General features: G+C 35.0%; 1 protein-coding gene across 7 annotated transcripts in view; it reads right to left on the bottom strand.

Moving 5' to 3' along the window:
* CDH18 (cadherin 18) overlaps positions 1-27,660 on the bottom strand; it is a 1,107,073-nt gene that overhangs the window by 306,395 nt on the left and 773,018 nt on the right. Inside the window, exon 1 of one of the 7 annotated variants that reach the window (XM_032279060.1) lies at positions 25,186-25,281. The exons of the other annotated variants lie outside the window; for them this stretch is intronic. The gene's annotated coding sequence lies outside the window, so the exon portion shown is untranslated. Of the gene's footprint in view, positions 1-25,185; positions 25,282-27,660 lie in introns of those variants that run through there. 7 annotated transcript variants of the gene reach the window in all.

Genomic DNA, 27,660 nt, shown 5'->3' with positions numbered 1-27,660 from the left:
CCAGCTGCAAATTCACGAGAGACAAAATGTATTTATATTTTTTCCTCTGGCTTTACTGTAATTTCTTTCCTTCTTTAACTTTTGTATATGGCCACAATTTTCAGATTTTTAATAATGCCTCCTTACTTTCAAGTCACATTTTCTATTGGCTTTGGACAAAGGTTTCGTAATGGAAACTGTTACAACACTACGAAAGGAGCCTATATTTTTAGCAAAGAATAATGTCACAGGAGATCAAATAAGGCCTGCTGAGATGGTTTCCTATTGAATTTATGAAATTAAATACGGCATGTCAAAGATTTAAAATACTTGTAGAAACAAAGAAAAACTCACAAATAAATGTGTTATTCCAATAAATTTAATATGCATGAGGCTAGATTTATTTTCATAATCAATTTTAAACTACAACTAAAATTTTTTTCACTAATATTTTTCAAAAATTAATTATGGCTAAATATAGGCCCATAGTTGAAAAGTAAATGATGTATCATTTACTGGCATTTGTAAAGTGAATATTGTTATTGCAAATAAAAAATTAATAAAATATTTGCAATCATCAAAAATGAATGTAATTATAACAGTATTGACATTTTTAATTTCCTCAATTCCTGTGTGAAATAAAATCACACAGAAAAAAAAATTAATTTACGTATAAGTGCAAAAATATGTACCACTACCCCTACAAAAGATATTAGAAAATGGAAATATATGTATGACCTAGAAGTGTACTCATTGAAGCACTAATTACAATCATAACAAAAGAGAAAATAAAAAAAGGGAAGGTGTAAGCAATATGGAAATTTTCCCAAAACTAGGCAATGTGTAAGAATAAAAAAAATTGAGAAAAAAGTTCTAATTTTGTGAAGTTTTGTATTATATAAAACTATATTTTACTGAAACCACTTTAAGGTTTTGTTACTGAGTAAACTATTATTATTAAATGTGTTGATATATTCATAATTTTTTTTCTTTCTCAACATTTAGAGTTTCCAGCAAACAAATTAAACACTTACAATAGTCTGAGTCCAGAGAGAATTGCAGGTGAAAATGGAAGAAAACAATAATAATAGAAAAGAAGGGACGATTGGTGGCAGTCCCTTGTCTTGAATGAAAAGTGAGAGAAAGCATTAAGTTTTTCACATCCACAATTTTTGGATAATTTCTGCTGTGTCAGAGGCATCCTTAATTAACATACACAGATATCATATTTCTGTTCTCTAGTAAACCTGTTTTCTCTTTGGCTTCATAATCAGCTCTTTCCTGTAAAGAAAAATATATACTTTGGCCGAAAAAATCTACTTTCAATTTAAATGTTAGACTAACAATGGGTCATAATAGGGACATATGAATGCAAAACAAACAAACAAAAAGTAAACACACCCATTTTAATTTGTTTTCACACTGTTATACAGCACTGCCAGTTTATAAAGGAAAGACATGTAATTGACTCACAGTTTCGCATGGCTGGGTAGGCCTCAGGAAACATACAGTCATGGTGGAAGGCACCTCTTCATAGCAAGGCAGGAAAGAGAATGAGTGCAAGCAGGGGAAATGCCAGACACTTATAATACTATCAGATCTTCTTAGATTCACTCATTATCATGAGAATAGCATGGGAGAAACTATGCCCATGATTCAATTACCTCCACCTGGTTCCACTCTTGACACATGGGAACTATGGAGATTACAATTAAAGGAGAGATTTGGGTGGGGACACAGAGCCAAACCATATCACACTTTCTCAGAGATGAGTAAGACAAAAGAGATTTTCTTGTGTAGCGTATATGTGGCTTGGTGGATTGTGATGTGAAGAAAAGCAAATTCAAATTTGTGTAATAAAAAGACATATCCTTAAGGAAAAATTAGTCTACAATGGAGATAGTGCAGCATGATGGTGATTGGGAGCCTAACTTTAGTCTCAGAATTTCTGCATTTACATGAGTGCACTTAGACTAATTTATGCTGTAAGTTGGAACAAGTTGCTTAGACTCTCTGATTCAGTCTCCAGCACTGTAAAATGAGAATGAAAGCAAGTAATCTTCCCTAATTCATAGATATGCTTGACCAAATTCTATTGCTCATGATGTAAATGTTCCTTGTTATTCTGATAAAAACTCTGCATGGAGAAGACATTCTAAATCTTTCTACAACATAAGACATTATTCAGTATATCCAAAAAGCTAATGAGGACTAGATTTTCATTCTGTATGGCCTGCACAAGCAATAATATAGCAATATTTGTGGACATAAAGTATTTGATTTCACCAAATGTCTCTCTACCCTTGGGAGAAATTTAATACTTTGTGTAGTCTGAGACTTTTAAATATTACATCTGTTTCACAGATGTAAAATGTATTTGAATGAAAGTTCTTTGCTGCTCTAAGCTACATTAACTTGATTTCTGCCTAATTAACATGAACAAATCCTGATAAAGCCTTTTTGCTGGTCCACGTGTCACAATTAGAAATTAATCTGCTGTGCTATTATGTAACACGAGGCAGGATACAGCAGTGGAAAGAACATGAAATTGAGATTGTGATAGGCTTCTTTTCACATCCCAATTGCACCAAATATTAATAAGGTACAATTAGATAAGAATTCTTTTAACCTCTCTGAAATGAGTTCTGCAGAGAGCTGTGGATGTAGAAAAAATGGATCAAACAGCATCAAATAATAAAGGACATTAATTAACATTTATAAAATTCATATATTTCCATATTAATATTTAGGTTTTTCTGCTTTCAAAGCATCAAGAGTGATAAAAATATGCCTCACAGGGTTTTAAAGAACGGCATCTCATAGTCACCTGAGCACAGAAGTGGTTGCTCTTATATTCCAAACTTATATCAACCAGGAATTCCTGGATGATAAAGCCAAACATCCCATCTCTCAAGGAAAGCTCTCTCACCACATGGAGACATATGTGATTTGCAGTTTCTACCCTCTTCCCTCCCTACATTTTGTTAGGAACAATTTGTATCTTTCATTGGGGCCTGCTATGAGGTGGAGTCTCATCACCGTGTGTTATGATTATCTTGAAACATTAATACACTGTCATGACATTGAGTACTACTAATTTTCATTCATGTTCTGTAAGACAAGAAAACATTTACTATGGGAATGCGGGTCATTTAAACTCTTCATGTATAGTATGGCTACTACACTTTCTAAAATATATTACCAACATTAAAATGTCCTGTATTATTTAGTGATTGCCTACTCTTTACCTCTGCCCTTTATATACAAAAATCCAATAGATGGATATTATTTTATTCATTTTATATATGAGTAAAAACATTATATTCTCCTCTGCCCTTTACACATTCCTCTGCCCTTTATACACAAAAATCCCATAGGTAGATATTATTTTATTCATTTTGTAAATATGTAAAAACATTTTACTTTAAAACTTTGTGCACAAAAAGTAAATTTATTTCTTCATTCAAAAATTTAATACATTTTACCTATATACCATGTGCATAAAACTAAGCAACTTTTTGAGCAATTGTGCTTTTAGAAATATAAAGCCTATGTTTTTTAAAGGTTACAAAATAGTTAAATGGGGAATAAAAATATACACAAAAAAACAAAAGGACAGAATTCAAACAGTTAAGTATGTTCAAAACGTGTAAAACAGATGATAATGGGAACATCTAGAAAAGTTAGATTATTATGTCCTAGAAAACAAGAAATCCTCTTACCAGAGGCAAAGGAACACTTTCTGCAACCAGAAATTTTTAGTTGACATTATCTTTTCATGTTGAGACTTGAAAATTAGACTCTTGGTTATGATCTTTCCTATAACGGGACTATTGTATAACCTTCTACTACACTGACCTGCCACTTTTAAAAATCTTTCTCTTTTTCTTTGATTGTTTCAATTTCTTGCTGTAAAACAGTGCTTGAACATTTTTATTCATTCATTCTTGTGCACATGTAATTGATTCTTAGAAGTGCATTATAGAACATGAGAATCTTTAACTTTATTAAATACTGCAAAATTGCTCTCCCAAGCAATTCCCAATTTATATTCCACATTTATAACCTAGCAAAGTAGTATTACTTTATATTTTTGGAGCTTTCAAGTATTCACAATTTATTCTATAATTCAGTGGTAGATATGAAAAAGAATGTCAAGGAATTAAGAAAAGCTGTAGTTTCACACACATCTCCCCAACCACCATGGCCACCACCTATGTAATAAATGTGGCTTCTTGTCTTCAGTTTTTAACTAAGTCTTTCACTTTACTGTTCCCCTGTAGCATCTTTCCCTTCATCAGAATACCATTCTTTTTCTTCAGCTCTTACAGATTTAAGCTATACACTATGTAAAGGTATACAAAGGTAGATGATAAACTGTGAAATTAATGAGCTTAAAAAAGGAAAGATCTTGGCAGAGAACGGTGGCTCACATCTGTAATCCCAGACCTTTGGGAGGCAGAGGTGGGCAGATCACAAGGTCAGGAGTTCCAGACCAGCCTGACAACATGGTGAAACCCCATCTCTACTAAAGACACAAAAAATAGCCTGGCGTGGCGGTGCATGCCTATAATTTCAGCTACTCAGGAGGCTGAGGCAGGAGAATCACTTCAACATAGGAGGCAGAGATTGCAGTGAGCCAAAATAATGCCACTGCACTCCAGCCTGGGCAACAGAACAAGACTGTCTCAAAAAAGAAAGAAAAAAGAAAAAAAGAAAGGAAGGAAGGAAGGATGTCAGGAAAGTTTGAGGCCAAGTGGGTGTATGTAGCTTCTTTCAATAACTTTCAATGCAGTCTTCTATTAACTGATTCTGCACAGCCTCTCTTACTTAATTTTGTCTCAATTCACATGTCTCTAATCAGAGTCCAGTCTCTCAGCTTTTAAACTTTCTATTTCATATGCCTGCAGTGCCGTCATGGCAAATATGTGCATGACTCCTTCCCTTCAAATCTTTGTTTAAAGATCATGTATTAGTAAATTTGTCTCTCAACATCCTATTAAAAATAGCATCTCTGGCTCCAGAGGCTCATATCCCTCTCCCTTGCTTAATATTTTCTGCATATGTTATCATTATTTGTTATACTATATGCTGTAACTTATTTGTTTCTTACCTGTTTTCCTACTTTAACATAAGTTTCATCAAGATATCCTGTATTTTTTTACTGTTATAACCATCCGTAGAAAGTATCAACTAAAAAACAAAATCCCAAGCTCCCTAACCAACTGAATGGATCCTTACTTGATCAACAGGATCCCAGAGTAACCTAAAATACTAAATTGCAGGCCACAAAGGAAAGGGAAATCAGAGACATCTCTTTATAACTCCTCTTTTTCAGAGTTCAGGCACAACTGACCTATATTAATATTAAAATAGAGATCATAAGACTGACAAAACAGACCCTTTGTGGCAATATGATACCAAATTCCAACCTGACTGCTATGACGTCACATGACAAATAAGAGCCTCTGAAAGAAATACAGATATTTTACCTCCAAAATATATTTCTTTGACATATTTTTAAATGGCCTTTCAAAGCCATTGTTTATGGGAGAAATTTGCATCTGTGGAGAATCTTCATTAATACAGCAGACCTTTCTTGGATCTAGGAGAGATTAACTAGGAATCTGATACCTTTTAAAATCTAAATCAGTCATTTTATTTTTGTATATATCAAATTAGGACCGTGCCTGGCAGAGTCCAGGTGGGTGTATCAGGAAGTAAGAAATTCGAGATTAGCATGGGCAACATAGTGAAACCCCTTCCTTGCTGAAAATACAAAAATTAGCTGGGTGTGGTGGCACACGCCTGTCGACCCAGCTACTCACGAGGCTGAGGCAGGAGAATTGCTTGAATCTGGGAGGCGGAAATTGCAGTGAGCAGAAAATGCACCATTGCACTCCAGCCTGGGTGACAGAGCCAGATCCCATCTCAAAAAAACAAAAACAAAAACCAAAAAACAATTGTTTGATGAATGAGCAAGTCTTTTAATCTTTTAATTAAAACAGCATTATTTTTATCATTATCTGAAACTATATCCATGTGTTTCCATAGGATGATATATGTGCATATGAGAAGACTAAGTTATAGTGAGCCAAAGATAAAAGTTAATTATGAGCCAGGTAACATATGAAATGGACACCCTATCATCACGATTAAAAGAACTAAAGGAGCAAGATCAAACAAATTAAAAAGCTAGCAGAAGATAGGAAATAACCAAGATCAGAGAAGAACTGAAGGAGATAGAGACACAAAAAAAGCTTAAAAAAATAATCCAGGAGCTGTTTTTTTTTTTTTTTTAAAGATCCACAAAATAGACCGCTAGCCAGACTAATAGAAAAGAGAGAAGAATCAAATAGATGCAATAAAAAATGATAAAGGGGATATCACCACAGATTCCACAGAAATACAAACTACCATCAGAGATTCCTACACACACTTCTGTGCACATAAGCCAGTAAATCTAGAATAAATGGATAAATTTCTGGACAGTTACATAGTCCCAAGACTAAACCAGGAAGAAGTTGAATCCCTGAATAGACCAATAGCAAGGGCTGAAGTTGAGGCAGCAATTAGTAGCCTACCAACCAAAAAAAGTACAGGACCAGATGGGTTCACAGCCGAATTCTACCAGACATAAAAAAAGGAGTTGATACCATTCCTTCTGAAACTATTCCAAACAATACAAAACGAAGGAATCCTCCCTAGCTCATTTTATGAGACCAACATCATCCTGATGCCAAAACCAGGCAGAGACACGACAAGAAAAAAAAACTTCAGGCCAATATCGGTGATGAACATAGACACAAAAATCTTCAATAAAATACTGGCAAACTGAATTCAACAGCACGTCAAAAAGCTTATCCAGCATGATTAAGTCAGCTTCATCCCAGGGATGCAAGGCTGGTTCAACCTATGCAAGTCTATCCATGTAATGCATCACAAAAACAGAACCAAAGACAAAAACCACATGATTATGTCAATAGATGCAGAGAAGGCCTTCAACAAAATTCCACAGCACTTTATGCTAAAAACTCTCAATAAACTAGTATCAATAGAACATATCTTAAAACAATATAAGCTATTTATAACAAACACACAGCCAATATCATACTGAATGGGCAAAAACTGGAAGCATTTCCTTTGAAATCTGACACTAGAGAAGGGTGCCCTCTCTCACCACTTCTATTCAACATAGTATTGGAAGTTCTAGTCAGAGGAATCAGGCAAAAATAATAAAGGGTATTCAATTAGGAAAAGAGTAAGTCAAATTGTCTCTATTTGCAGATGACATGATTGTGTATTTAGAAGACCCTTTGTCTCAGCCCAAAATTTCCTTAAGATGAGAAGCAACTTCAGCAAAGTCTCAGGATATAAAATCAATGTGCAGAAATCATAAGCATTCCTATACACCAATAATGGAAAAGCAGAGAGCCAAATCATGAGCGAACTCCCATTCACACTTGCTACAAAGGGAATAAAATACCTAGGAAGGACCTCTTCAAGAAGAACTACAAACCACTGCTCAAGGAAATAAGAGAGGACACAAACAGATGGAAAAACATTCCATGATCATGGTTAGGATAAATCAATATGGTGAAAATGATCATACTGCCCAAAGTAATTGAAAGATTCAATGCTATCCCCCCATCAAGCTACCATTGACCATCTTCACAGAACTGGAAAAAAAAAACTTCATATGAAACTGAAAAAGAACCTGCATAGGCAGACAATCCTAAGCAAAAAGAACAAAGCTGGAGGCATCATGCTACCTGACTTTAAACTATACTAGAAGACTACAGTAATCAAAACTGCATGGTAGTGGTACCAAAACAGAGATACAGACCAATGGAACAGAAAAGAGGCCTCAGAAGCAACATCATGCATCTACAACCATCTGGTCTTTGACAAACTTGACAAAAATAAGCAATGGGGAAAAGATTCCCTGTTCAATAAATGGTTTTGGGAAAACTCGCTAGCCATGTGCAGAAAGCTGAAACTGGACCCCTTCCTTACACCTTACACCAAAATTAACTCCAGATGGATTAATGATTTAAACCTAAGACCTAACACCATAAAAACCCTAAAAGAAATCCTAGGCAATACCATTCAGGACATAGGCATAGGCAAGGACTTCTTGACTAAAACACCAAAAGCAATGGCAACAAAAGCCAAAATAGACAAATGGGATCTAATTAAACTTAAGGGCTTCTGAACAACAAAGATAAATAATCATTAGAGCGAACCAGCACCCAACAGAATGGGAATAAAATTTTGCAATCTACCCATCTGACCAAGGGCTAATATCCAGAATCTACAAAGAACTAAAACAAATTTACAAGAAAAGAAAAAACAACCACATCAAAAAGTAGGCAAAGGATATGAACAGACACTTTTCAAAAGAAGATATTTATGCAGCCAACAAACATATGAAAAAAAGCTCATCATCCTTGGTCATTAGATAAATGCAAATCAAATCCACATTGAGATACCATCTCATGCCAGTTAGAATGGCAATCAATAAAAAGTCAGGAGACAACAGATGCTGGAGAGGATGTGGAGAAATAGAAACACTTTTACACTGTTGGTAGGAGTGTAAATTAGTTCAACTATTGTGGAAGACAGTGTAGCAATTCCTCAAGGATCTAGAAATAGAAATACCATTTGACCCAGCAATCCCATTACTGGATATATACTCAAAGGATTATAAATCATTCTATTCTAAAAACACATGCATATGTATGTTCAGTGTGGCACTGTTTGCAATAGCAAAGACTTAGAACCAACCCAAAGGACCATCAATGATAGACTGGATAAAGAAAATGTGGCACATATACACCATGGAATACTATGCAGCCATAAAAAAGGATGAATTCATGTCCTTTGCAGGAACATGGATGAAGTTGGAAATCATCATTCTCAGCAAACTGACACAAGAACAGAAAATCAAACACCACCTGTTCTCATTCATAAGTGGGTGCTGAACAATGAGAACAGATGGACACAGAGAGGGGAGCATCACATACCAGGGCCAGTTGGGGGTGGGGGGATTGGGGAGGGCTAACATTAGGGAGAAATACATAATGTAGGTAATGGGTGGATGGATGCAGAAAACCACCGTGGCATGTGTATACCTATGTAACAATCCTGCACGATCTGCATGTGTACCCTAGAACTTAATGTATAATAAAAAACAGTTAATCATGAGATATAAATAAATAATGAAACAAACTAAACAAATCTGGCAAGAAGAGACAGACAGAGAGAGAGAGAGAGAGAGAGAGAGAAATATGTAAACGTATATATAGATATGTACACATATATGTATATATGTAAATATATATATGTTTATATGTTTATATATACATAAATAGATATGTATACATATCTATAAAACCCCTAAAGAAGGAATAATTAACTCCTTCAGAATTATGTCAGATAAGTAGTATTTATTTTTATTGGATAAAGCACCTATTAGTATTTACCAGATTGTGGGAAGTGTTCTCTCCCTCTTCTCTTTCTTTCTCTTTCTTACTCTGTTGGATCTATAAAAATCGCTGCCTAAAATTAACTAATGCCAATGGGAAAACCTGTTACATGTGTTTTCTATTTTACTTATACAAGGGTGCAATGTAGGCAGATGAAAAATTAGACATTACTGTTATTTTCATATCCTCAAATGTTCTGTTATTATTAAGGTGCTGAGAACTGGTAATTGAGCAATTACAGTAAATGCTGAAATTTTTCTACTTTAAACACACATAGATTGACTTTTCAAGATGGTAATAATGGAGAGAACTTAAACAAACAAAAAAGCATTCATTCATGCAAAAGATTTGTTCAAATTTGTGTCAGCTAGTTCATCTATATCATCAGTTTCTACATGACAAATGGACTTCAAGTGTTTAATGAGAAAGGAATTACAAAACACATGTAGTTGGTGGAAAGTGTGGTTCTTACAACATTTTATTGTAAGAATATATTCTGGGCTAGTTCCACATTTCATTTGACTATGAAATGGATGCTGTTAATTTGCCGTATTTTATATCCACTCAAACTTACCCTGAGCTTGTCTGCCTATGAGATCCATCTCACAGGTCCAGTTGGCTTTCATAAGGCGGACTTCTTACCAGATTATACATTAGTGTTCTATCACTGACAAGACTGATGTCCAGTAGTCAAGTTACAGAAGACACATAATTTTGTTTAATGAAAATATCCAAAACATTCAATGATATTAATGAAGGATTATGCCCTACTTTACATGAATGTTATTAAATGCCAACATATTGTAGTAACAATTGAAAATGGTGACTTGTTGTTAAAGAAGATGCTTGAATTTCAACTCTTAGGAATTGAGTTTTAAATATATTCATATCTCAGAATTCACCATGGCCTTTCATTTCTATTTTCCCTAACTCTGGTTTTAGTAGTTTCTGCCTTATTAGCGATAGGGAATTGTTTTGGGGGTGTCAGTAAGTTTGCATTCAAGTGTGAAGAGCTTGTTTTTGAGGGAAGAGACCCCTATTCCTGGCGCAGGCATGTCACCTTGCTCCCCTTTCTGTATTCTTACCGGAGTTCAAGCATCTAAGGGAATAGTCTTGACTGTTGTAAAGTTGAAATGATGATTGTTCTTTCCCCACTTATTGTCACAGGGCAATTGCCTTTACAAAATGTTAATCTCATGTGGCTGTGAAGCCAGACCATGTCTGCAAAAGCTGGCTGTTTTATTTGTAAGTTGTATGACCTTAGGCAAGTTACTTAACCTCATTGGGTTTCAGTTATTTTACCTGTAAAGAAAAGATAATAGTGCTACGTTCCTCAAAGTGTTTCAATGAGGTATATATGAATTAATGCAGTGTTTCAATGAGGTAGATATGAATTAATGCACATAAAGGACTTAGAATAATGCCAGCCATATATTAATTACTTAGCAAATGTTAGACACTACAATTGAAGTGACTGTTAATAATGTATAACTGAAATTTATAATTTCAGTTCTTCTGTGTTCCACGGCCATTAATCAAGTAGAAACAAAAAGTCCAAGGAACAGAAGAATAAAGTCAATAGAACTTGGCTACATCTTATAGACAAAACATAATAAATGTTGCTTGCAACATCCCTTTGATGACAACAAAAATATGTCAACTATTAAGAATATCCATTTGACAAATAGGCAAGAAGAGAAGACAATATGAACTTCTATTCCAAATAAATATATGTAAAAATTAAAAAAGCACAAGCTCACTGGCCTTTTCCCATTCTTTGAACTGCTGAAGTTATTGTCTTAGAATTGATGTTCACCAATAGTAGTACTTGTTTCAAAGCTCTGTGCAGAATTATAAATTAGCAATGTGGGTAAAAACAATAAGCAATAGTAGTAATTACTTATATGAATAACGAATACATAGTATATAATCCAAATGTGTATGTTGTATACATTTTATATATAATATGATGTGTAGTAAATATATTCAATTTTATATATGACAAGTAAACATAACTACCACTCTTGTTTATTTATAAATGTAATATATATATATACATATATATATATACACATATATATATATATACACACATATATATATATATACACACACACACACACACATATATGCCATAAATGTCCTATCACCTGGGATCGTTGCACTATTTTTGGTTTCAACTATATTCCAAGCTCTTTCATGGGGTGAATATATACTCATAACCCTGCTATCAAGAGCCTTTTTTAATGCTTCTCTAAACCTCTCTAGTTTTTCAAAAATTGAGTCTTCTTAAACTTTTCTAGTCAATATAAGGGATGAAATCACAAACAACGAAGACAAGGATGCTCCTTCAATTCTGATTTTTCCTATTTTTGCATGTACACATTTTGAAATTTTGTTTCGTTCGTTCCTTCCTTCCTTTATATATTTAATGATTTTTAGATTATATAGTATGTGCCAGTCCTTGGCTATTTGCTGTCTACACGGTGACATAATGGTGAACGAGAGGTATATTAAATGTGAATTTAAGCAACTTAGAATCTAGTGATAAATCCAGCTGCTGACACATAAATAATTAAAATACTAATGTGGTAAATTCTATAAGGGAACAACAGGAGTGTCCATGAAAAGAGATAAAAAGAAGTGGAGCAGAAAAAGCTAAAAGGAGCAGTGGTTCATGTTGTTTCATCTGTGTTGAGGATTTGGAATTTAATCTAGATGCACTTGGAAGCCTCTGGTGGATTTTGAGTGCTAGAATGACGTGACCAGGTATCTGTTTGCAAAGAATCAATGTGGATGGTGGATAAGAAAGAGATTATATGGTGCATGGGGGGAAGAGGGATACCAAGTAAGAACCCATTACAGTGTTTCAGGTGAAAAATGGTGGCAAATAAATTAGAATGGGAGGGTTGAAAAGAAAAGAAGCAGACAGACTTGAGATATATTTCAGATGAGGAGCTGACAAGACTCACTGAGTGTGTTTAGGGAGAGGTGAGCGTGACGAAGGTGTCAAGCGTGATTCTCAGGTATGTTACTTGAACACACCTGAAATGGGTGGGTGGAGGGATAATTACTGAAAAGAAGAGGCTGTGGGGAAACCAGATATGAGTCACTGTGAGGTCAGGGACTTGAGTCCATTTTGTTCAGGTTAATTTTTAGATTGCAGCAAAGACTCCAAGTGTATGTATTGTCTATTTTAACTAAAGGAATCAGAAGCTCATAAAAGAGTTTGGGATCAGAAACACAAATCTTTCAATCAGCACCAGATAGAGGACATCTGAAGTTACTTTCCTCATTTGAGAACGAAATTGGCAGTGCATGTGATAGTAAATATTAATATGTGTAAAATTCCAGAGACATGACACCGAGTGGGTACTCACTGAGCACAGACGTGTGGGCACCTAGGGAACCTAATAATATTCTTGCAATTCAACTTTAAATACACACACACACACACACACACACACGTGCGCGCGCACACACACACAACTGTTCAGCACATGTTAAGTAGGGGCAGAAAGAAAAAAAGATTTGTCTTGATGAAGTTGAATGCTGTATGTACATGCAAAATAAGAAATGTATTACATATATAATCGCATTATGTAAGGATATGTTAAGTTTCTGGAATCCTTCGACAGCTTTCTCATCATTTGTAACTGGATGAACTAGTCACTCATGCTCACTAAGCGGAAAGGTAACTCCTACGGTATCAGTCAAATCCTGTAGCTGCACATGACAGAATTTCTGTTTCACAGGAACAAAACCACAGTTCCAGTCCCAACTGGCTTTCAGTTACAGAATTTTGAAAGTAATTATCTGACACAGCAGAAGCCAAACAGTGCTCTATTTTTATTTTCCATTTCAAACTCCGAATGTGAATCAGATTCTCACAAGAAATGTGACAGAAATAGGAGGAAAAGAAATGGATTTACTTATTCATTTACACTAGCTGAAGTCAGTCAATACTCTGAAAAATTCAGCAAGATATTTTCCACCTTTCCACAGCTCTTACTCTGTTTGCCTTTATTATGCAGTGTTCCACAACAGATTACTTTTTAGAAGAATGTTACCAAATTTAAAATATATGTATTTCTTTTTACCACATATGATAGTTAAGAAGTAATCTGTTAGGTTTCTGAATTTTAATTGATTGACAGAATGGTTAATTTTACATGTCAACTTGACTAGTATAAGGAAGGCCACAGAGCTGATAAAACATTATTTGAGGATGTTTCTATAAGAGCATTTCTTTGAATCAATACGTGGAGTAAAGAAGCTCCTTCCTCCCCAAGATGGACAGGCACCCATCTTTTGAGGGTCCAGATAGAACAATGAAGCAAAGGAGGGGTGAACTTGTTCTCTCACTTCTAGGGCTGGGACATTCACATTCTCCCGCCCTCAGGCATCAGAACTCTTCGTTGTTGAGCCTTCAGGCTTTGTGACTTACAGGAGTAGCTTTCCTGGTTCTCAAGTCTTTTGCCTGGGACTAGGAATTACATTGTTGGCTCACTTAGTTGCCAGGCCTTCAGACTAGGTTTAAATGACACTCTTGGCTTTCTTGGTTCTCCAGCCTACAGATAGCAGATGGTAGGATTGTTCAGTCTCCATTATCATGTGAGCAAATTCCCACAATAAATGTCTTACCCACCTATACATCTTTGTCTTTCTCTGTTTATCCATATACACTTTGATTAAGTTTCCCTAGATAATGCTAATTCAATTAGAAATAAAGGTAATTTTATGTTACAGGCCTTTGAGAAGTATTGCCATTGCACCAAAGCAATGCTAAATAACAACTTTGTTAAACAACTGCAAAAACCAAGAAAAAAGTGTCAGAATATAATTATAAATAACACACAAGAAACTGTACATTAGTTCAGGCTAACATTTTTTATACTTTTCCATAAAGATAAACCAGCTATAGTAGAACTTTACTTCTGCTTTAACAGAAGGACAAATTACTTAGACAACTAGGCAGAGAGGCATTTGTGATTATATTAGATAGCAAGCATGATTCTTCAAATTTATATTACTGATGTTGTAATAGCCTTTATAGCTTGATATTTGGGACAGTGAAAAAATTTGCTGATATTAGAGTCTGATCCTGTGTAATCAATGAATGATAATGACTATTCTTCTAGAGCTCGGACTCCTCCTCCTCCATCTACTACAGCAGAAAGCCCTGATTCTATAAATCTTCACCTACTCTACTACCAATATTTTGGTGTTTTCTTCTAAAGACAAAGCATATAACTTGGATAAAGGAATCTAAATTCAGATAGTGATTGAGGGCTTATTTTTTGGTAAAATTATTTTACTTATTACCCACCTTAAGGCTAGGGATAACCTAATGTAGTCACCAGTAATTGGTGATGTCTTCCTCCCCTAATATCCTGTAGGTTCTGTTTCTCTGTACAACCCTAATGTAAACTATAACTGACTTATATTTAATAGCATTTAATAAGTACCATTTATTTCTTTAAAAATCATGCATGGAATATACTAGTATAAATCTGCTTCAGTGATATAATTTGATAAATAAGAGCTTCCCACTGTTAAATAATTCAATGTGTGAAATATGTTCTAGACTTCTGGTTCAGATAAGATGATATACGCTCATTTTTCTCTATTCCTTCCTGATAAGTACAATTATAAACCCTGGAATTCACACAAGGGACAAATGTTGTGATTTCTGAAAGGTATTAAAAAGAAGGCAAGCTTGTTTGTAGCCTCAGGTCTGGAGAAATAGGTCTGCAGCAGGGTATCTTGAACAAAGAGAAAAAGGCTCTCCGGACCTGGTGCTTCCTGTCCCACCACCTGATAGCAAAACGCAGCTCATCTTCTGGCCGAGAAATGAACTTACTCATTTGAAACAGATGTGTCTCTGAAAATGTTAGGAAAACATGACAACTCTGACAAGGGACATTGCTCAGGAGCCCCACCAAGAATAAGCAGTCAGCAGAAACATTCTGCTTCTTCATACATTATGAGACTTCCTTTATTACTAATAACTGCTGTGGCAGGTGGACAGAGTTGGCTGGAAAGCATTGACAACAGTTAACCCGGTCCCAGAGCATGTTTGACTTCATGATGTCATGACTCCCCACAGGAAAACTGAAGATCACCAGTAATGAAATTGCTCCATATGACTGCTCCACCAAGCAACATCCACAGAATGGCTTAAGGGAAACCCATTTTGTGCCATCATGCAGCACCAGTGGTTCCAGATAAACTTAGTAAGACTAAAATAACACCCCATAGGCACTGAAAATACACTGTCATTTAAATCACAGTCCACAAAAATTAGGCCAAGCCCCACATGCTAAACCTAAACTTAGTGAGTGACTTAAAAAGACTTCAACAAGACTAATTTAAACAAGACTCTGAATCTTGAATCATAATAAGGAAAAGATCTAGGAACTAAAAGAAAACCCACCTATTATACCAAGAACCAAGAAAATAGTAACTTAAATGGAAAAATGACAATCAATTGATATTAACACCAAAACAAATCAATTATTCTAAATAACTGACAAGGGTTTAAAAGCAGCTTTTATAAAAATGCTTCATTAATACACTAAGAACTTCTTTTGAACTAAGTGAAATACATATGATCTCAGCAAAAAATAGAAGTTATTTTACAAATAACTAAGTAGAAATTATAGAACAAGAAAACAAAATAACAGGAACAAAAACATTGCTGGATAGGTTGAATAGTACAGTGGAGATGACAGAATAGAATCAGTTAACTTGAGAACAGAACAATAAAGTTCACCCAATCTGCAAAACAGATAAAAACTGTCTCAGGGACACAAGAGACAATTTTTAAAAAGTCCAATGTTTCTATTGCTAAAATTCTGGGATAAAATGGAAAAACGACTGAGGCTAGAAGAATTTTAAAGATATAATAACTGAAAACTTTTTCCTAGTTTTGGTGAAAATCTAAACCTACAGATCCAAGAAGCTGAGAGTATTTCAAACAGGCTAAATTCAAACAAATCCACAACAAGATTTAAAATAATTAATCTTTTGAAAACTAAAAATGTAAAAGAACATTTTTTTGAAAGTAGCCAGACTAAAATGATGCATTACCTGAAAGGAAAGACAATTCAAATGACAGTCTATTTCACATATAAAACCATGGAAACTTAAAAAAAAAACATGCTACAATATGTTGCAAGTTTTGAAAAAGTAGAACTGTCAAATACAAATTCTTTATCTGGCGGAAATGCTCTTCAAGAATGAAGGAAAATAAAACTATTCTCAGATAAAGGCAAACAAAAAGAATCTGTTGATATCAGACATATCTTATTGATTGGCTAAAGGGAGTTCTTCAAATAGAGAGGAAATGACAAATGAAAAAATGCTGAAGCATGAAGAAGGCACAGCAACAAGGGGAAAAGCAGAAAAGTGAAAAATGCAATAGGCTATACTTTCCTTTATGAGTTTTATCAACCATATTTAAATATTCAAACAAAAATTATTCCAGCATATGATATCCAAGTCTATAAGAAAGTTACAGAAACAAAATGGAAGTGACATTTTCATATGTCATTCAAAATGGTCAAACGTTGATACCTGTAGATGGTTAACAGTCACATACATATGTGGTAATACCTATAGCAACCCACCGTGAGATCTATACAGAGAGGTACACTCAGAAACAGAATAGATTAGTTAGGACAGAATCTTTAATAATGTTCACACAACACACAGAATAGCATAAAAAAGAAACAAAGAGATGAGAAATAGAGAAAACAAATATAAAATATATAATAAAATATCACTCCTCATTAACATCACTAATTATCTTAAATATAAATGATTTCAATAAAATAATTACAGAAGGCATATTGAACTCAAAAATTACTATCCAACTATATGCTGCTTTAACAATTAGTCCAAATTCAATGACACAGGTAGATTTCGAAAGTAAAAGAATGAAAAGGTCCTTTACATCCTTTGTTAGTTGTGTGCCTAGGTATTTTATTCTCTTTGTAGCAATTGTGAATGGCAGTTTGTTCTTGATTTGGCTCTCTTTAAGTCTGTTATTGGTGTATAGGAATGCTTGTGATTTTTGCACATTGATTTTGTACCCTGAGACTTTGCTGAAGTAAAGCACTGCTCAATGAAATAAGAAAGGACACAAACGGATGGAGAAACATTCCATGCTCATGTTTAGGAAGAATAAATATTGTGAAAATGGCCATACTGTCCAAAGTAATTTATAGATTAAATGCTATCCCCATCAATCTACCAATGACCTTCTTCACAGATATGGAAAAAAAACACCTTAAACTTCATAGGGAACCAAAAGTGAGCCTGCATAGCCAAGTCAATTCTAAGCAAAAAGAACAAACCCGGAGGCAACATGCTACCTGACTTCCAACTATACTACAAGGCTACAGTAATCAAAACAGCATGGTACTGGTACCAAAACAGAGATATAGACCAATGGAACAAAACAGAGGCCTGAGAGGCAATGCCACACATCTACAACAATCTGATCGTTGACAAACCTGACAAAAAGAAGCAATGGGGAAAGGATTCCCTGTTCAATAAATAGTGTTGGGAAAACTGGCTAGCCATGTGCAAAAAGCAGAAACTGGACCCCTTCCTGACAGCTTACACCAAAATTAACTTAAGATGGATTAAAGACTTAAACATAAGACCTATCACCATAACAACCCTAGAAGAAAACCCAGGCAAAACCATTCAGGACATAGGCATAGGCAAGGACTTCATGACTAAAACACCAAAAGCATTGGCAACAAAAGCCAAAATAGACAAATGGGATCTAATTAAACTCCAGAAGTTACAGTGAGTCAAGATCACACCACTGCACTCTAGCCTGGAAGACAGAGTGGGACTCTGTCTCAAAAAAAAAAAAAAAAAAAAAATCATTAAAAGATTATCCTCAATTGAAACAAGGTAAATAATCTGTGATGAATTTCCAGAACTATATAAATACTCATACCTGATATGCATTTTTATCTCTGAATTGGTCTTGAGTAGGGGTATGGAGGGTATGAATAAAATGAGGTTCTGCTCATTAGCAAAACGAAATACTTTTCCCATCATATTTCATATCTTAAAGTAAGTTTACAAAAAGATTCTCAAAAAGTTATCATTTATCTATATGCTTTTAACAGAATTAATTTTTAATTATATTAGATGTTGAAAATCAATTTCCACTTATTCTAAAACTGCAATATAAATCTTAGTGCTTTTAAAGCTTCGTGTTTTTATTCTGTTAATTCTTTAATTCAATAATGATTAAAATCTATTATTGGATGTTCAGATAAATAGATTATAAAGCATACCTGATATGACAACATATCTTCAGAAATTAGTGAAATTGGGTGGAATATTTAATTATTGTATGGAGTATGTAAATGCAATTATACTGATAATAACATGCATTAAGATACCTCTTTAAGGCTAAACAATATGTTATTGTATGTTAATACTACATTTCCTTTATCCATTTATCTGTCAATGGACACTTCGGTGTTTCCATATTTTAGCTGTTTCCAATAATGCCCAAATGGACATAGGAGCACAGATATGTCTTCATGATGCTGATATCACCATTAGCAACAATATGGATGAACGTAGAAGACACTATACTTAGCAAATGAACTAGCCACCGAAGAGCAAATACTACATGATTTCACTTACATGAGATAGCTCAAATAATAAACCTCATAGAAGCATACAACAGAATTGTGGTTGCAGTGGGCTGGGGGAGGGAGAAATGTAACATTTTTGTTCAAGGGTGTGATGTAAAGTGTTTGTTCAATGAGTATACAGTTTTCATTTCTGGAGATCTGTTGTATAACAGTCTCTATGGGTAACAACATGGTATTGTTCACCTTAAAACATGTTAATAGGAATGTTCCTATGTTTATTCTCATCACACACACACACACGGAAAATTTTGAGGGTGATGAATATGTTTAGTAACTTGATTGCTGCTGATTGTGGTGATGTTATGGGTATAAGCATGTGTCTAAATTTATTAAAATGTAAACATTAACTATGTGTAACTTTTGTATACCTATTATGCCTCAATAAATCTTTAAAAAGATAACTTTGCTGTGGCACCATTATTCCAGAGGATTATTTTTTCCTGTTGTCTAATATCTAACACAATGAAAAATAACAAAGTCTAATGTTAGCTAAAATTGGTGACTAGGTAGCACTGAAGATGATGTTCATATCATGCATTATCTTTTTTAAAATTTATTTATTATGCTTTATGGGGTTGTAACCCCAGTGTGTGATGTTCCCCTCCTTCTGTCCATGTGTTCTCATTGTTCAACACCAACCTATGAGTGAGAATATGCGGTGTTTGATTTTCAGTTGTTGTGTATATTTGCTGAGAATGATGGTTTCAGTTTCATCCATGTCCCTACAAAGGACATGAACTCATCGTTTTTTATGGCTGCATAGTATTCCATGGTGTATATGTGCCACATTTTCCTTGTCCATTCTATCATCCATGGGCATTTGGGTTGGTTCCAGCTCTTTGCTATTGAAAACAGTGCTGCAATGAACATATGTGTGCATGTGTCTTTATAGTAAAACGATTTATAATCCTTTGGGTATATACCTAGTAATGGGATTGCTGGGTCAAATGGTATTTCTATTTCTAGGTCCTTGAGGAATCGCCACACCATCTTCCACAATGGTTGAACTAATTTACACTCCCAACAACAGTGTAAAAGTGTTCCTTTTTCTCCATATCCTCTCCAGCATCTGTTGTCTCCAGATTTTTTTTTTTTAATTTTCACCATTCTAACTGGCATGAGATTGTATCTCAATGTTGTTTTGATTTGCATTCTCTAATGACCAGTGATGATGAGCATTTTTTTCATATGTTTGTTGGCCTCATGTATGTCTTCTTTTGTAAAGTGTCTGTTCATATCCTTTGCCCACTTTTGAATGGGTTTGTTTGTTTTTTTCTTGTAAATCTGTTTCAGTCCTTTGTAGATTCTGGTTATTAGCCCTTTGTCAGAGGGGTAGACTGCAAAAATTTTTTCCCATTCTGTTGGTTACTTGTTCACCCTAATGATTGTTTCTTTTGCTGTGCAGAAGCTCTGGAGTTTAATTAGATCCCATTTGTCTATTTTGGCTTTTGATGTCAATGCTTTTGGTGTTTTAGTCATGAAGTCCTTGCCTATGCCTATGCCCTGAATGGTTTTGCCTAGGTTTTCTTCTAGGGTTGTTATGGTGATAGGTCTTATGTTTAAGTCTTTAATCCATCTGAAGTTAATTTTGGTGTAAGGTGTCAGGAAGGGGTCCAGTTTCTGCTTTTTGCAATGGCTAGCCAGTTTTCCCAACACCATCCTTCCTAACCATTTGCATGGATTTTTTTTTCCATCTGTTTGTGTTCTCTCTTATTTCCTTGAGGAGTGGTTTATAGTTCTCCCTGAAGGGGTCCTTAACATCCTTGAAATCTGGCACTAGACAAGGAATGCCCTCTCTCCCCATTCCTATTCAACATAATATTGGAAGTTCTAAACAGGGCAATCAGGCAAGAAAAAGAAATAAATTATATTCAATTAGGAAAGGAGGAAGTCGAATTGTCTCTATTTGCAGACGACATGATCTTATATTTAGAAGACCCCATCATCTCAGCCCCAAATCTCCTTAAATTGATAAGCAACTTCAGCAAAGTCTCAGGATACAAAATCAATGTGCAAAAATCACAGGCATTCCTATACAGCAATAACAGACTTAAAGAGAGCCAAATCAAGAGCGAACTCCCATTCACAAATAGTTTCTTTTAACAGTATCTCTTTTTAAATAATATTTTCATTTGGAAATTTCATCTCCAGCATTACTCAAAGCCAGGCAAAAAGATTAGGTACATGTATGTTTCAATACATTAATCACTATTTTACAGGTGTCAGTCATTGAAACAATGTAGTAAATTCTAACACTGTCAAAGGTCTGTATCAGTTTATTCAAGGTACCCTTATATTTCATACTGTTTAATAAAATGACTCTAAAGTCCAGTGGTTCTCAAAGTTAGATACTAATTCAGGATAACTTCAGCAACTTTAGAAAATACTGATATCCAAGTCCTATTTTCAGATTTCCTCACTTAATTGATCTGATGAACAATTTGGGCTTCAGGATTTTTAAAAATCTCCTGATGTGATTCTAACATCCAAACAAGGTTGAAAACTAGCAGACACATACTTTATTCATATTTCTCCCAAGGGAATGTACATCAGATCAGAGCTTTATTTTTAATATATAAGCCCAAATTTAGCATATTCTTATTTCTTTGTTTTCAACATTCTTTACAGACACTAAGAAAACTGCAGCTGCAAAGTGTGGAATAAAAAACAACTTATATGCAAATTAACAGCTCTCCAGAAAGAGCTTTTGGTCTCACAGCTGCATGGCGTATTGACAGTTCCCCCCTCAAAAACCATATGAATATTTACTTACTTAATGTTGTTTGTGCCAATAATTGATATGCAATTAGATATTATTTTGCCATTCTCTAAATGTTTACTAAAAGAGTAACAAAATTGAAAACTTCCCCTCATCAATTTAATTCAATGGAACACTAATAACAGGGTTCAAAGACAAGCATAACAATGGCAACCCTACATTAAAAAGAAAAAAAACAGCATAAACTTATAGCATAAGTCATATGTAAAAGAGAAATGCAATTCTAAGAGAAACATATATGACTCTCTTATAGCATTTTCTTTCTGCTTGGTGTTCTTTCATTTAAATTAAAACAGTTTATACTGCCTTGAATACTATCAGCGTGTTTAATACTTCTCATAATTTTGATATAACAATAGAAAGAACCCAAGCATGCAAAGTAGCTAATGAACTGAACAAGCAATTACCGAGCAGACAAGATGTTCCAGAACAAGTTTATGAATCATTACTTTTAGTTATGTATGTATGTATATATATATAACCTGAAAAGTAAAATCTCTTTTTCAAAACAGGCTGGTGGACACTGAAGTAAGTTTAGAAAAGAAAGATAGTGGCCTCCAATTCTTCTGAGACTCTGGGTATTTTAAAACAAGATGAATTATATTTAAAATATCTCGATGGCATAATGGATAAAATAACAAAACAAAAATTGAATATATAAAAATTTCCCATACAGTTTAGGCATTATATTTGGGTATATGCTGGGCATGTGTGTTTGTATGTGTGTGCACGTATGTTTGTCTTTCATGTACACGCATCTTACTTTTGAACAACCGATACCCTATGATGAAACTTTTGGTATGAAACCAAGAGGCAGATTTTGCCTTTTCCTTACTTAATGCTGCCAGATCACTATCTCATGACTTAGGATGGGCCAAAAAATCCTCTTGTCTGGAGCTTTGAAATTTAACCAAGTGACACAAAGACCAAGGGAATGATATTATTTACGGCTGTGTTATCAAGAACAAAGTAGTGCAATAATGGTTTAAATCTGGTGACAGAAGTGTCATGGACGATGGTCTGGCACCATTGCTCCTAAGGTAGCAGAGTGGCTGCGCTTTCAGCTATGCAGTCTTCCTTGGTTTCAGTTTTATTTTAACCCTTACTCATTGGCCTTTCTGCCAATTGTGAAAACTATCCAAAATCCCTCCAAAAAGTCACTTTTATGCTTAAATTACTCAGAGCCAGGTTCTGTTACAGTTAAGAAGGTGACTTTGAGCACAAGAACTCCACAAACTTGCACATTTATGAATACAGTGAACAATAACAATGCCTGCTACCTGAAACCAAGATAATGCAAGTCTGGGTTAACTCTCCCAGTCTTCATAACGTTTTTACATATTAGAGTTAGATATTAGATTCATAATGTTCCACACCCCTATAAGTTTATGTGACCTTTACAGACTCAGCTTTATATCCATTTTGCAAATGTGGCTACATTTTCTTCCTTATTAGTCTAAACAAACACTGTAGGATATCGTAACTGATAGCTTAGACATGTATTTAAGTTTTTTATACATATATATATAAACATTCAGCTTCTCGGTTGCACTAGCCACATTCCAAATGTGCCGTAGTCACATGTAGCTAGTGACTATTGTAACAGTCAGTGCAGATGTACAACATGATTATAACTGCAGAAAGTTATGTTGGAGAGCACTGGTCTAAACCCATTATGATAATTCAGTCTTCTTCCCAGTGAGTAATTCTGAAATGTAGACTTCAGTAATTTGGCACGGGTGAACTGTCATTCACCGAGGTAATCTAGTAAGACTCAAAGCATGGATGTATATGTTTTCAATAAAACACATTTTTAATTTTACATTTTATTTTATATTTCATTTTAAGCTAGCTAATAAATTGTTTCAACCAAAGGACATTGATAAACTAGTACCTAGAAATGATTGATAAACTAGTACCAACCTTAAAAGACAAATTCTAAAATGTGTAATTGACAAACAATTGGGGAACTTAAAATTCTCCCATACCTAGGAAATCCTTTCTATAACAAAACATAGAAACTGATTGAACTATAGCCTGCAAATCTTTGGACTTGGACCTCACATAATTCTTAATTTGCAACTTTAGAGGATTGGTCAACATTCTAATCGCATTATTTGTATCTCTGATTCTACCCATGCCTACAGCCTGTTCTACTCTTCAGGTATGCAAGCTCATAAATTACTTCCCATTATTAAGCTTGTTTCAGATAGTTTCATTCAAAAGCTAGCAGGAAATTACTAACCAATATATACATTGTTTAAAAAGATAAGCATTCAGGATGATTAGCATGTTGAGAAACATACAAATTTTCACATGACCTGGATTATTAATGAGTAGAGGGCAATTACTAAAACAGTTGAAGAAGATAAAAATGTCTACTACAAATAAGTAAACAATCCATGGATTCCCATTAATTTGTAGTCTTCCTCTATCACTAGTCAAATACTCTTGAACGTGGCTCAGCTCTTGAAGATTACTAAGGCTCTTCAGGAGAAAATAGCCTCCTAGGAATAAAATCAACTATAAAAAAAAAAAAAAAAAAAAAAAATTTTTTTTTTTTTTGACAGGGTGTGGCTCTGTTGCTCAGGCTGAAGTGCCATGGCACACAATCTGAACTCACTGCAACCTCTGCCTTTCAGGCTCAAATGGTCTTCCCACCTCAGCCTCCTAAGTAGCTGGGACTACAGGCATGCACCACCACACCTAGCTATTTTTTTCTATTTTTTGAGGAGATGGGGTTTTGCTCTGTTGCTAAGGCTAGTCTCAAACCCATGAGCTCAAGAGAGCTACCTGCCTCAGCCTTCCAAAATACTGGGATCACAGACTTGAGCCACCATTCCTAGCCGAAATATGTCATTCTCATATTATTCTTGCTGGAGCATTGGATTTTGTTATCCACTTCCTCCTTGAAACTGTCTCCTTTGTCTACTGTGATTTCATTTCCACTTGATTGTACTTCCTCTGCAGAATTTTAATTTCAAATTCTCTGTGAAGTCCTAGTTTCCTCTTTCCCCTTCAAACATTTTGTTCTTCAGAATTCCATTCTGAATCTGAAATCCATAAGTGTTTTCCTAAATCTTTCTCTGTGGCTTCAATCTAAACTCCAGTGTCCACCAATGAGACTTTTTAGCCTACATCTCTCCCTAGTTCTCCGCATCTTTCTATATCTGCTTACCTTCAGGCCCACAAAGCACCCAGATGCCAGATGCCAAATAACTTCATTACTCTCATGCCTTTTACTCACCAGTCTTTCAATACAAGTTGAGCCTGCCAATCTACCTTCAAATACTCCTGCAGCCCTTTTTTTCACCCTCAATATACACAAAATCTTGTCAGTTCTTCATCTTAAAAAATATTTTATCGATCCATTTCTTTCTCTCAATTTCTTCTACAATTGCCAATTCCCTGTCTAGATTTGTGCAATAACAAAGCATCCTCTCTGCCAGCAAGGTTGTCCTATATGTTATAATTTCATTTCCCACTTGGTAATCTCCCAGTTGATTCCCAAACACTTCTGGATAAACCATATAGCTATATTCGTCTTCAAATCTTCTACGCTCGGTGGCCCATCCATGTTTTCTAGCATTATTCTCAGGCCCACTTCTAACACATGCACTGTTCTCCTTGTTTGTCCTTGGATGTGACTCATTTGACCCTTGGATGTATTTCCTAAAATTCCACTGCAGTTCTTTCTTAACCAATACATTTAGTAAGTCTCATTTTCTACTAAGAGCAAAATATCAGTGCAAGTTCTTTTTCTTCCAATGAGCCTTCCCTAAATTGATCTCAGTCAAATGCATCTCTCCTCCTCACGCACCACCGCTTCCATGTTCAGCACTGATGTTGCACTATCAGCACGGTGACACAATTATTTCTTCACAAAACTGCCTTTGCTTCTTGTCCTAATTTCATTAATTATTAAGGCTGCATGTTTTATTAATGTAATCTCCAAATCTAACAGAGTAAATGGCATGTTGTTAGTTAAATTCATGTTGAAGCCACAACTTTTGAAATGAAATAAGGTTTCAGCATTTGTTTTGTTCTTCTACCTTACCAATGTACATAATAAAACTTGGTTCTAGGAGGTTGGGTTTACCAATGTCAAAGATTTATATAGTAAAAACTGAAGGATATCTGTTCAATAGTCCTTCCTCCATTTCTTGGTACTTACATACATCTCAGGGGAGTTGCACTGAATTCATAATGCATTATACAGCCCACACATGTATGATCCTTTCAATCATTAAGGAAAAGTAAGCACACTTTGCTCTGATACCCTCTTTCCTATTGCCTATTAACTCTTTACAGAAATTAACCTACATTTGACTTTCTGAAAACTTTTCTTTCCTGAATCCAGTTGCTCACAGAAAAGCAAGACTGGCTGTATAACAATACATATATGTCAATAAATACAGTAACGCATCACTCAATGTGTGTTTTCAGTCTATTTCCTCATTGTGGAAACATTGGAAAGTGTAGTTAAACTAGACAGTACAGCCTACTACACACCAAGACTATCTAGTATGTCCTATTGCTCATAGGCTACAGGCCTGTACATCTTGTTACTATACTGATTACTATAGATAATTATAACACAATGGTAAGTGTGTATATCTAAATATATCTAAACATACAAAAGGCACAGTAGGTCTCTAGTTTAATTAGATCCCATTTTTCAAGAACACATGGATGCAGGGAGGGGAACAAAACACAGGGCCCTGTTGGGAGTGGGATGGGGTTAGTGAGAGCAGCAGGGAAAATAGCTAATGTATGCTAAGCTTAATACCTACGTGGTGGGCTAATAGTAAACCACCATGGCACATGTTTACCTATGTAAAAAACCCATACACCCCGCACATAAAACTTAAAAAAAAAAGCTGTATTATAAAGCAACTCCATGAAATGAAAATTAGACTTTCTACTCACCAGCTTAAAAAGCAGCAAAGAAGTTTGTAGTTATTAGGAGTTCTTGGTATAAAAACAGTTTCATGTGAGAAACTGAAACTCAAACCTACAGTCCAGATAAAAGGAAATATGTTCTATGTTTTAGTGTTGTTTACATTAAATGTATGGATAAGAATCAGAAGTTAAGAATTAAATCCACATGTATGATACCATTTGTTGACAGCAGACAAAAAGATAAAGTGGCTCTCTATGGATATTTCTCAAGTTAAAGTTTAGAGAGACTGCACTAAGACCCCCGCTTTTCCTCATCATAAACCACTGTAGACCAGTGAATATAAAAATGTTAAAGGTATACCAGGATCAAATCTCCATGACAGATAGCAAATAGACAAAGGAAATATAAGAATGGGAATAGCAAACACACACACAAAAATAAAAAAAATTTGAAAGACTGTTATTTATATGGTTGGGAAGAATTAAAGTAACAAAAAGTAGATGTGAAAATGGGGCCAGGTGTGGTGGCTCATGCCTGTAATCCCAGCACCTTGGGATGCCAAGGGAGGGGGTTCCCTTGAGGTCAGGAGTTCAAGATCAGCCTGCACAATATGGTGAAACCCCATCTCTACTAAAAATACAAAAATTAGCTGGGCATGGTGGCCTGTACCTGTAATCTCAGTTACTTGGGAGGCAGAGGCATGAGAATTGCTTGAACCTGGGAGGCAGAGGTCGCAGTGAGCCAAGATCACACCACTGCACTCTAGCCTGGTCAACAGAATGAGACTCCATCTCAAAAAAAAAAAAAAAAAAAAAAAAA

Source organism: Sapajus apella, unplaced genomic scaffold (assembly GCF_009761245.1).
Source record: "Sapajus apella isolate SASKATOON/1434 unplaced genomic scaffold, GSC_monkey_1.0 scaffold11, whole genome shotgun sequence".
NCBI classification, from domain to species: domain Eukaryota; kingdom Metazoa; phylum Chordata; class Mammalia; order Primates; family Cebidae; genus Sapajus; species Sapajus apella.
The sequence above is the reverse complement of the archived record's forward strand: the minus strand, read 5'-3'. Positions and strand labels throughout refer to the sequence as shown.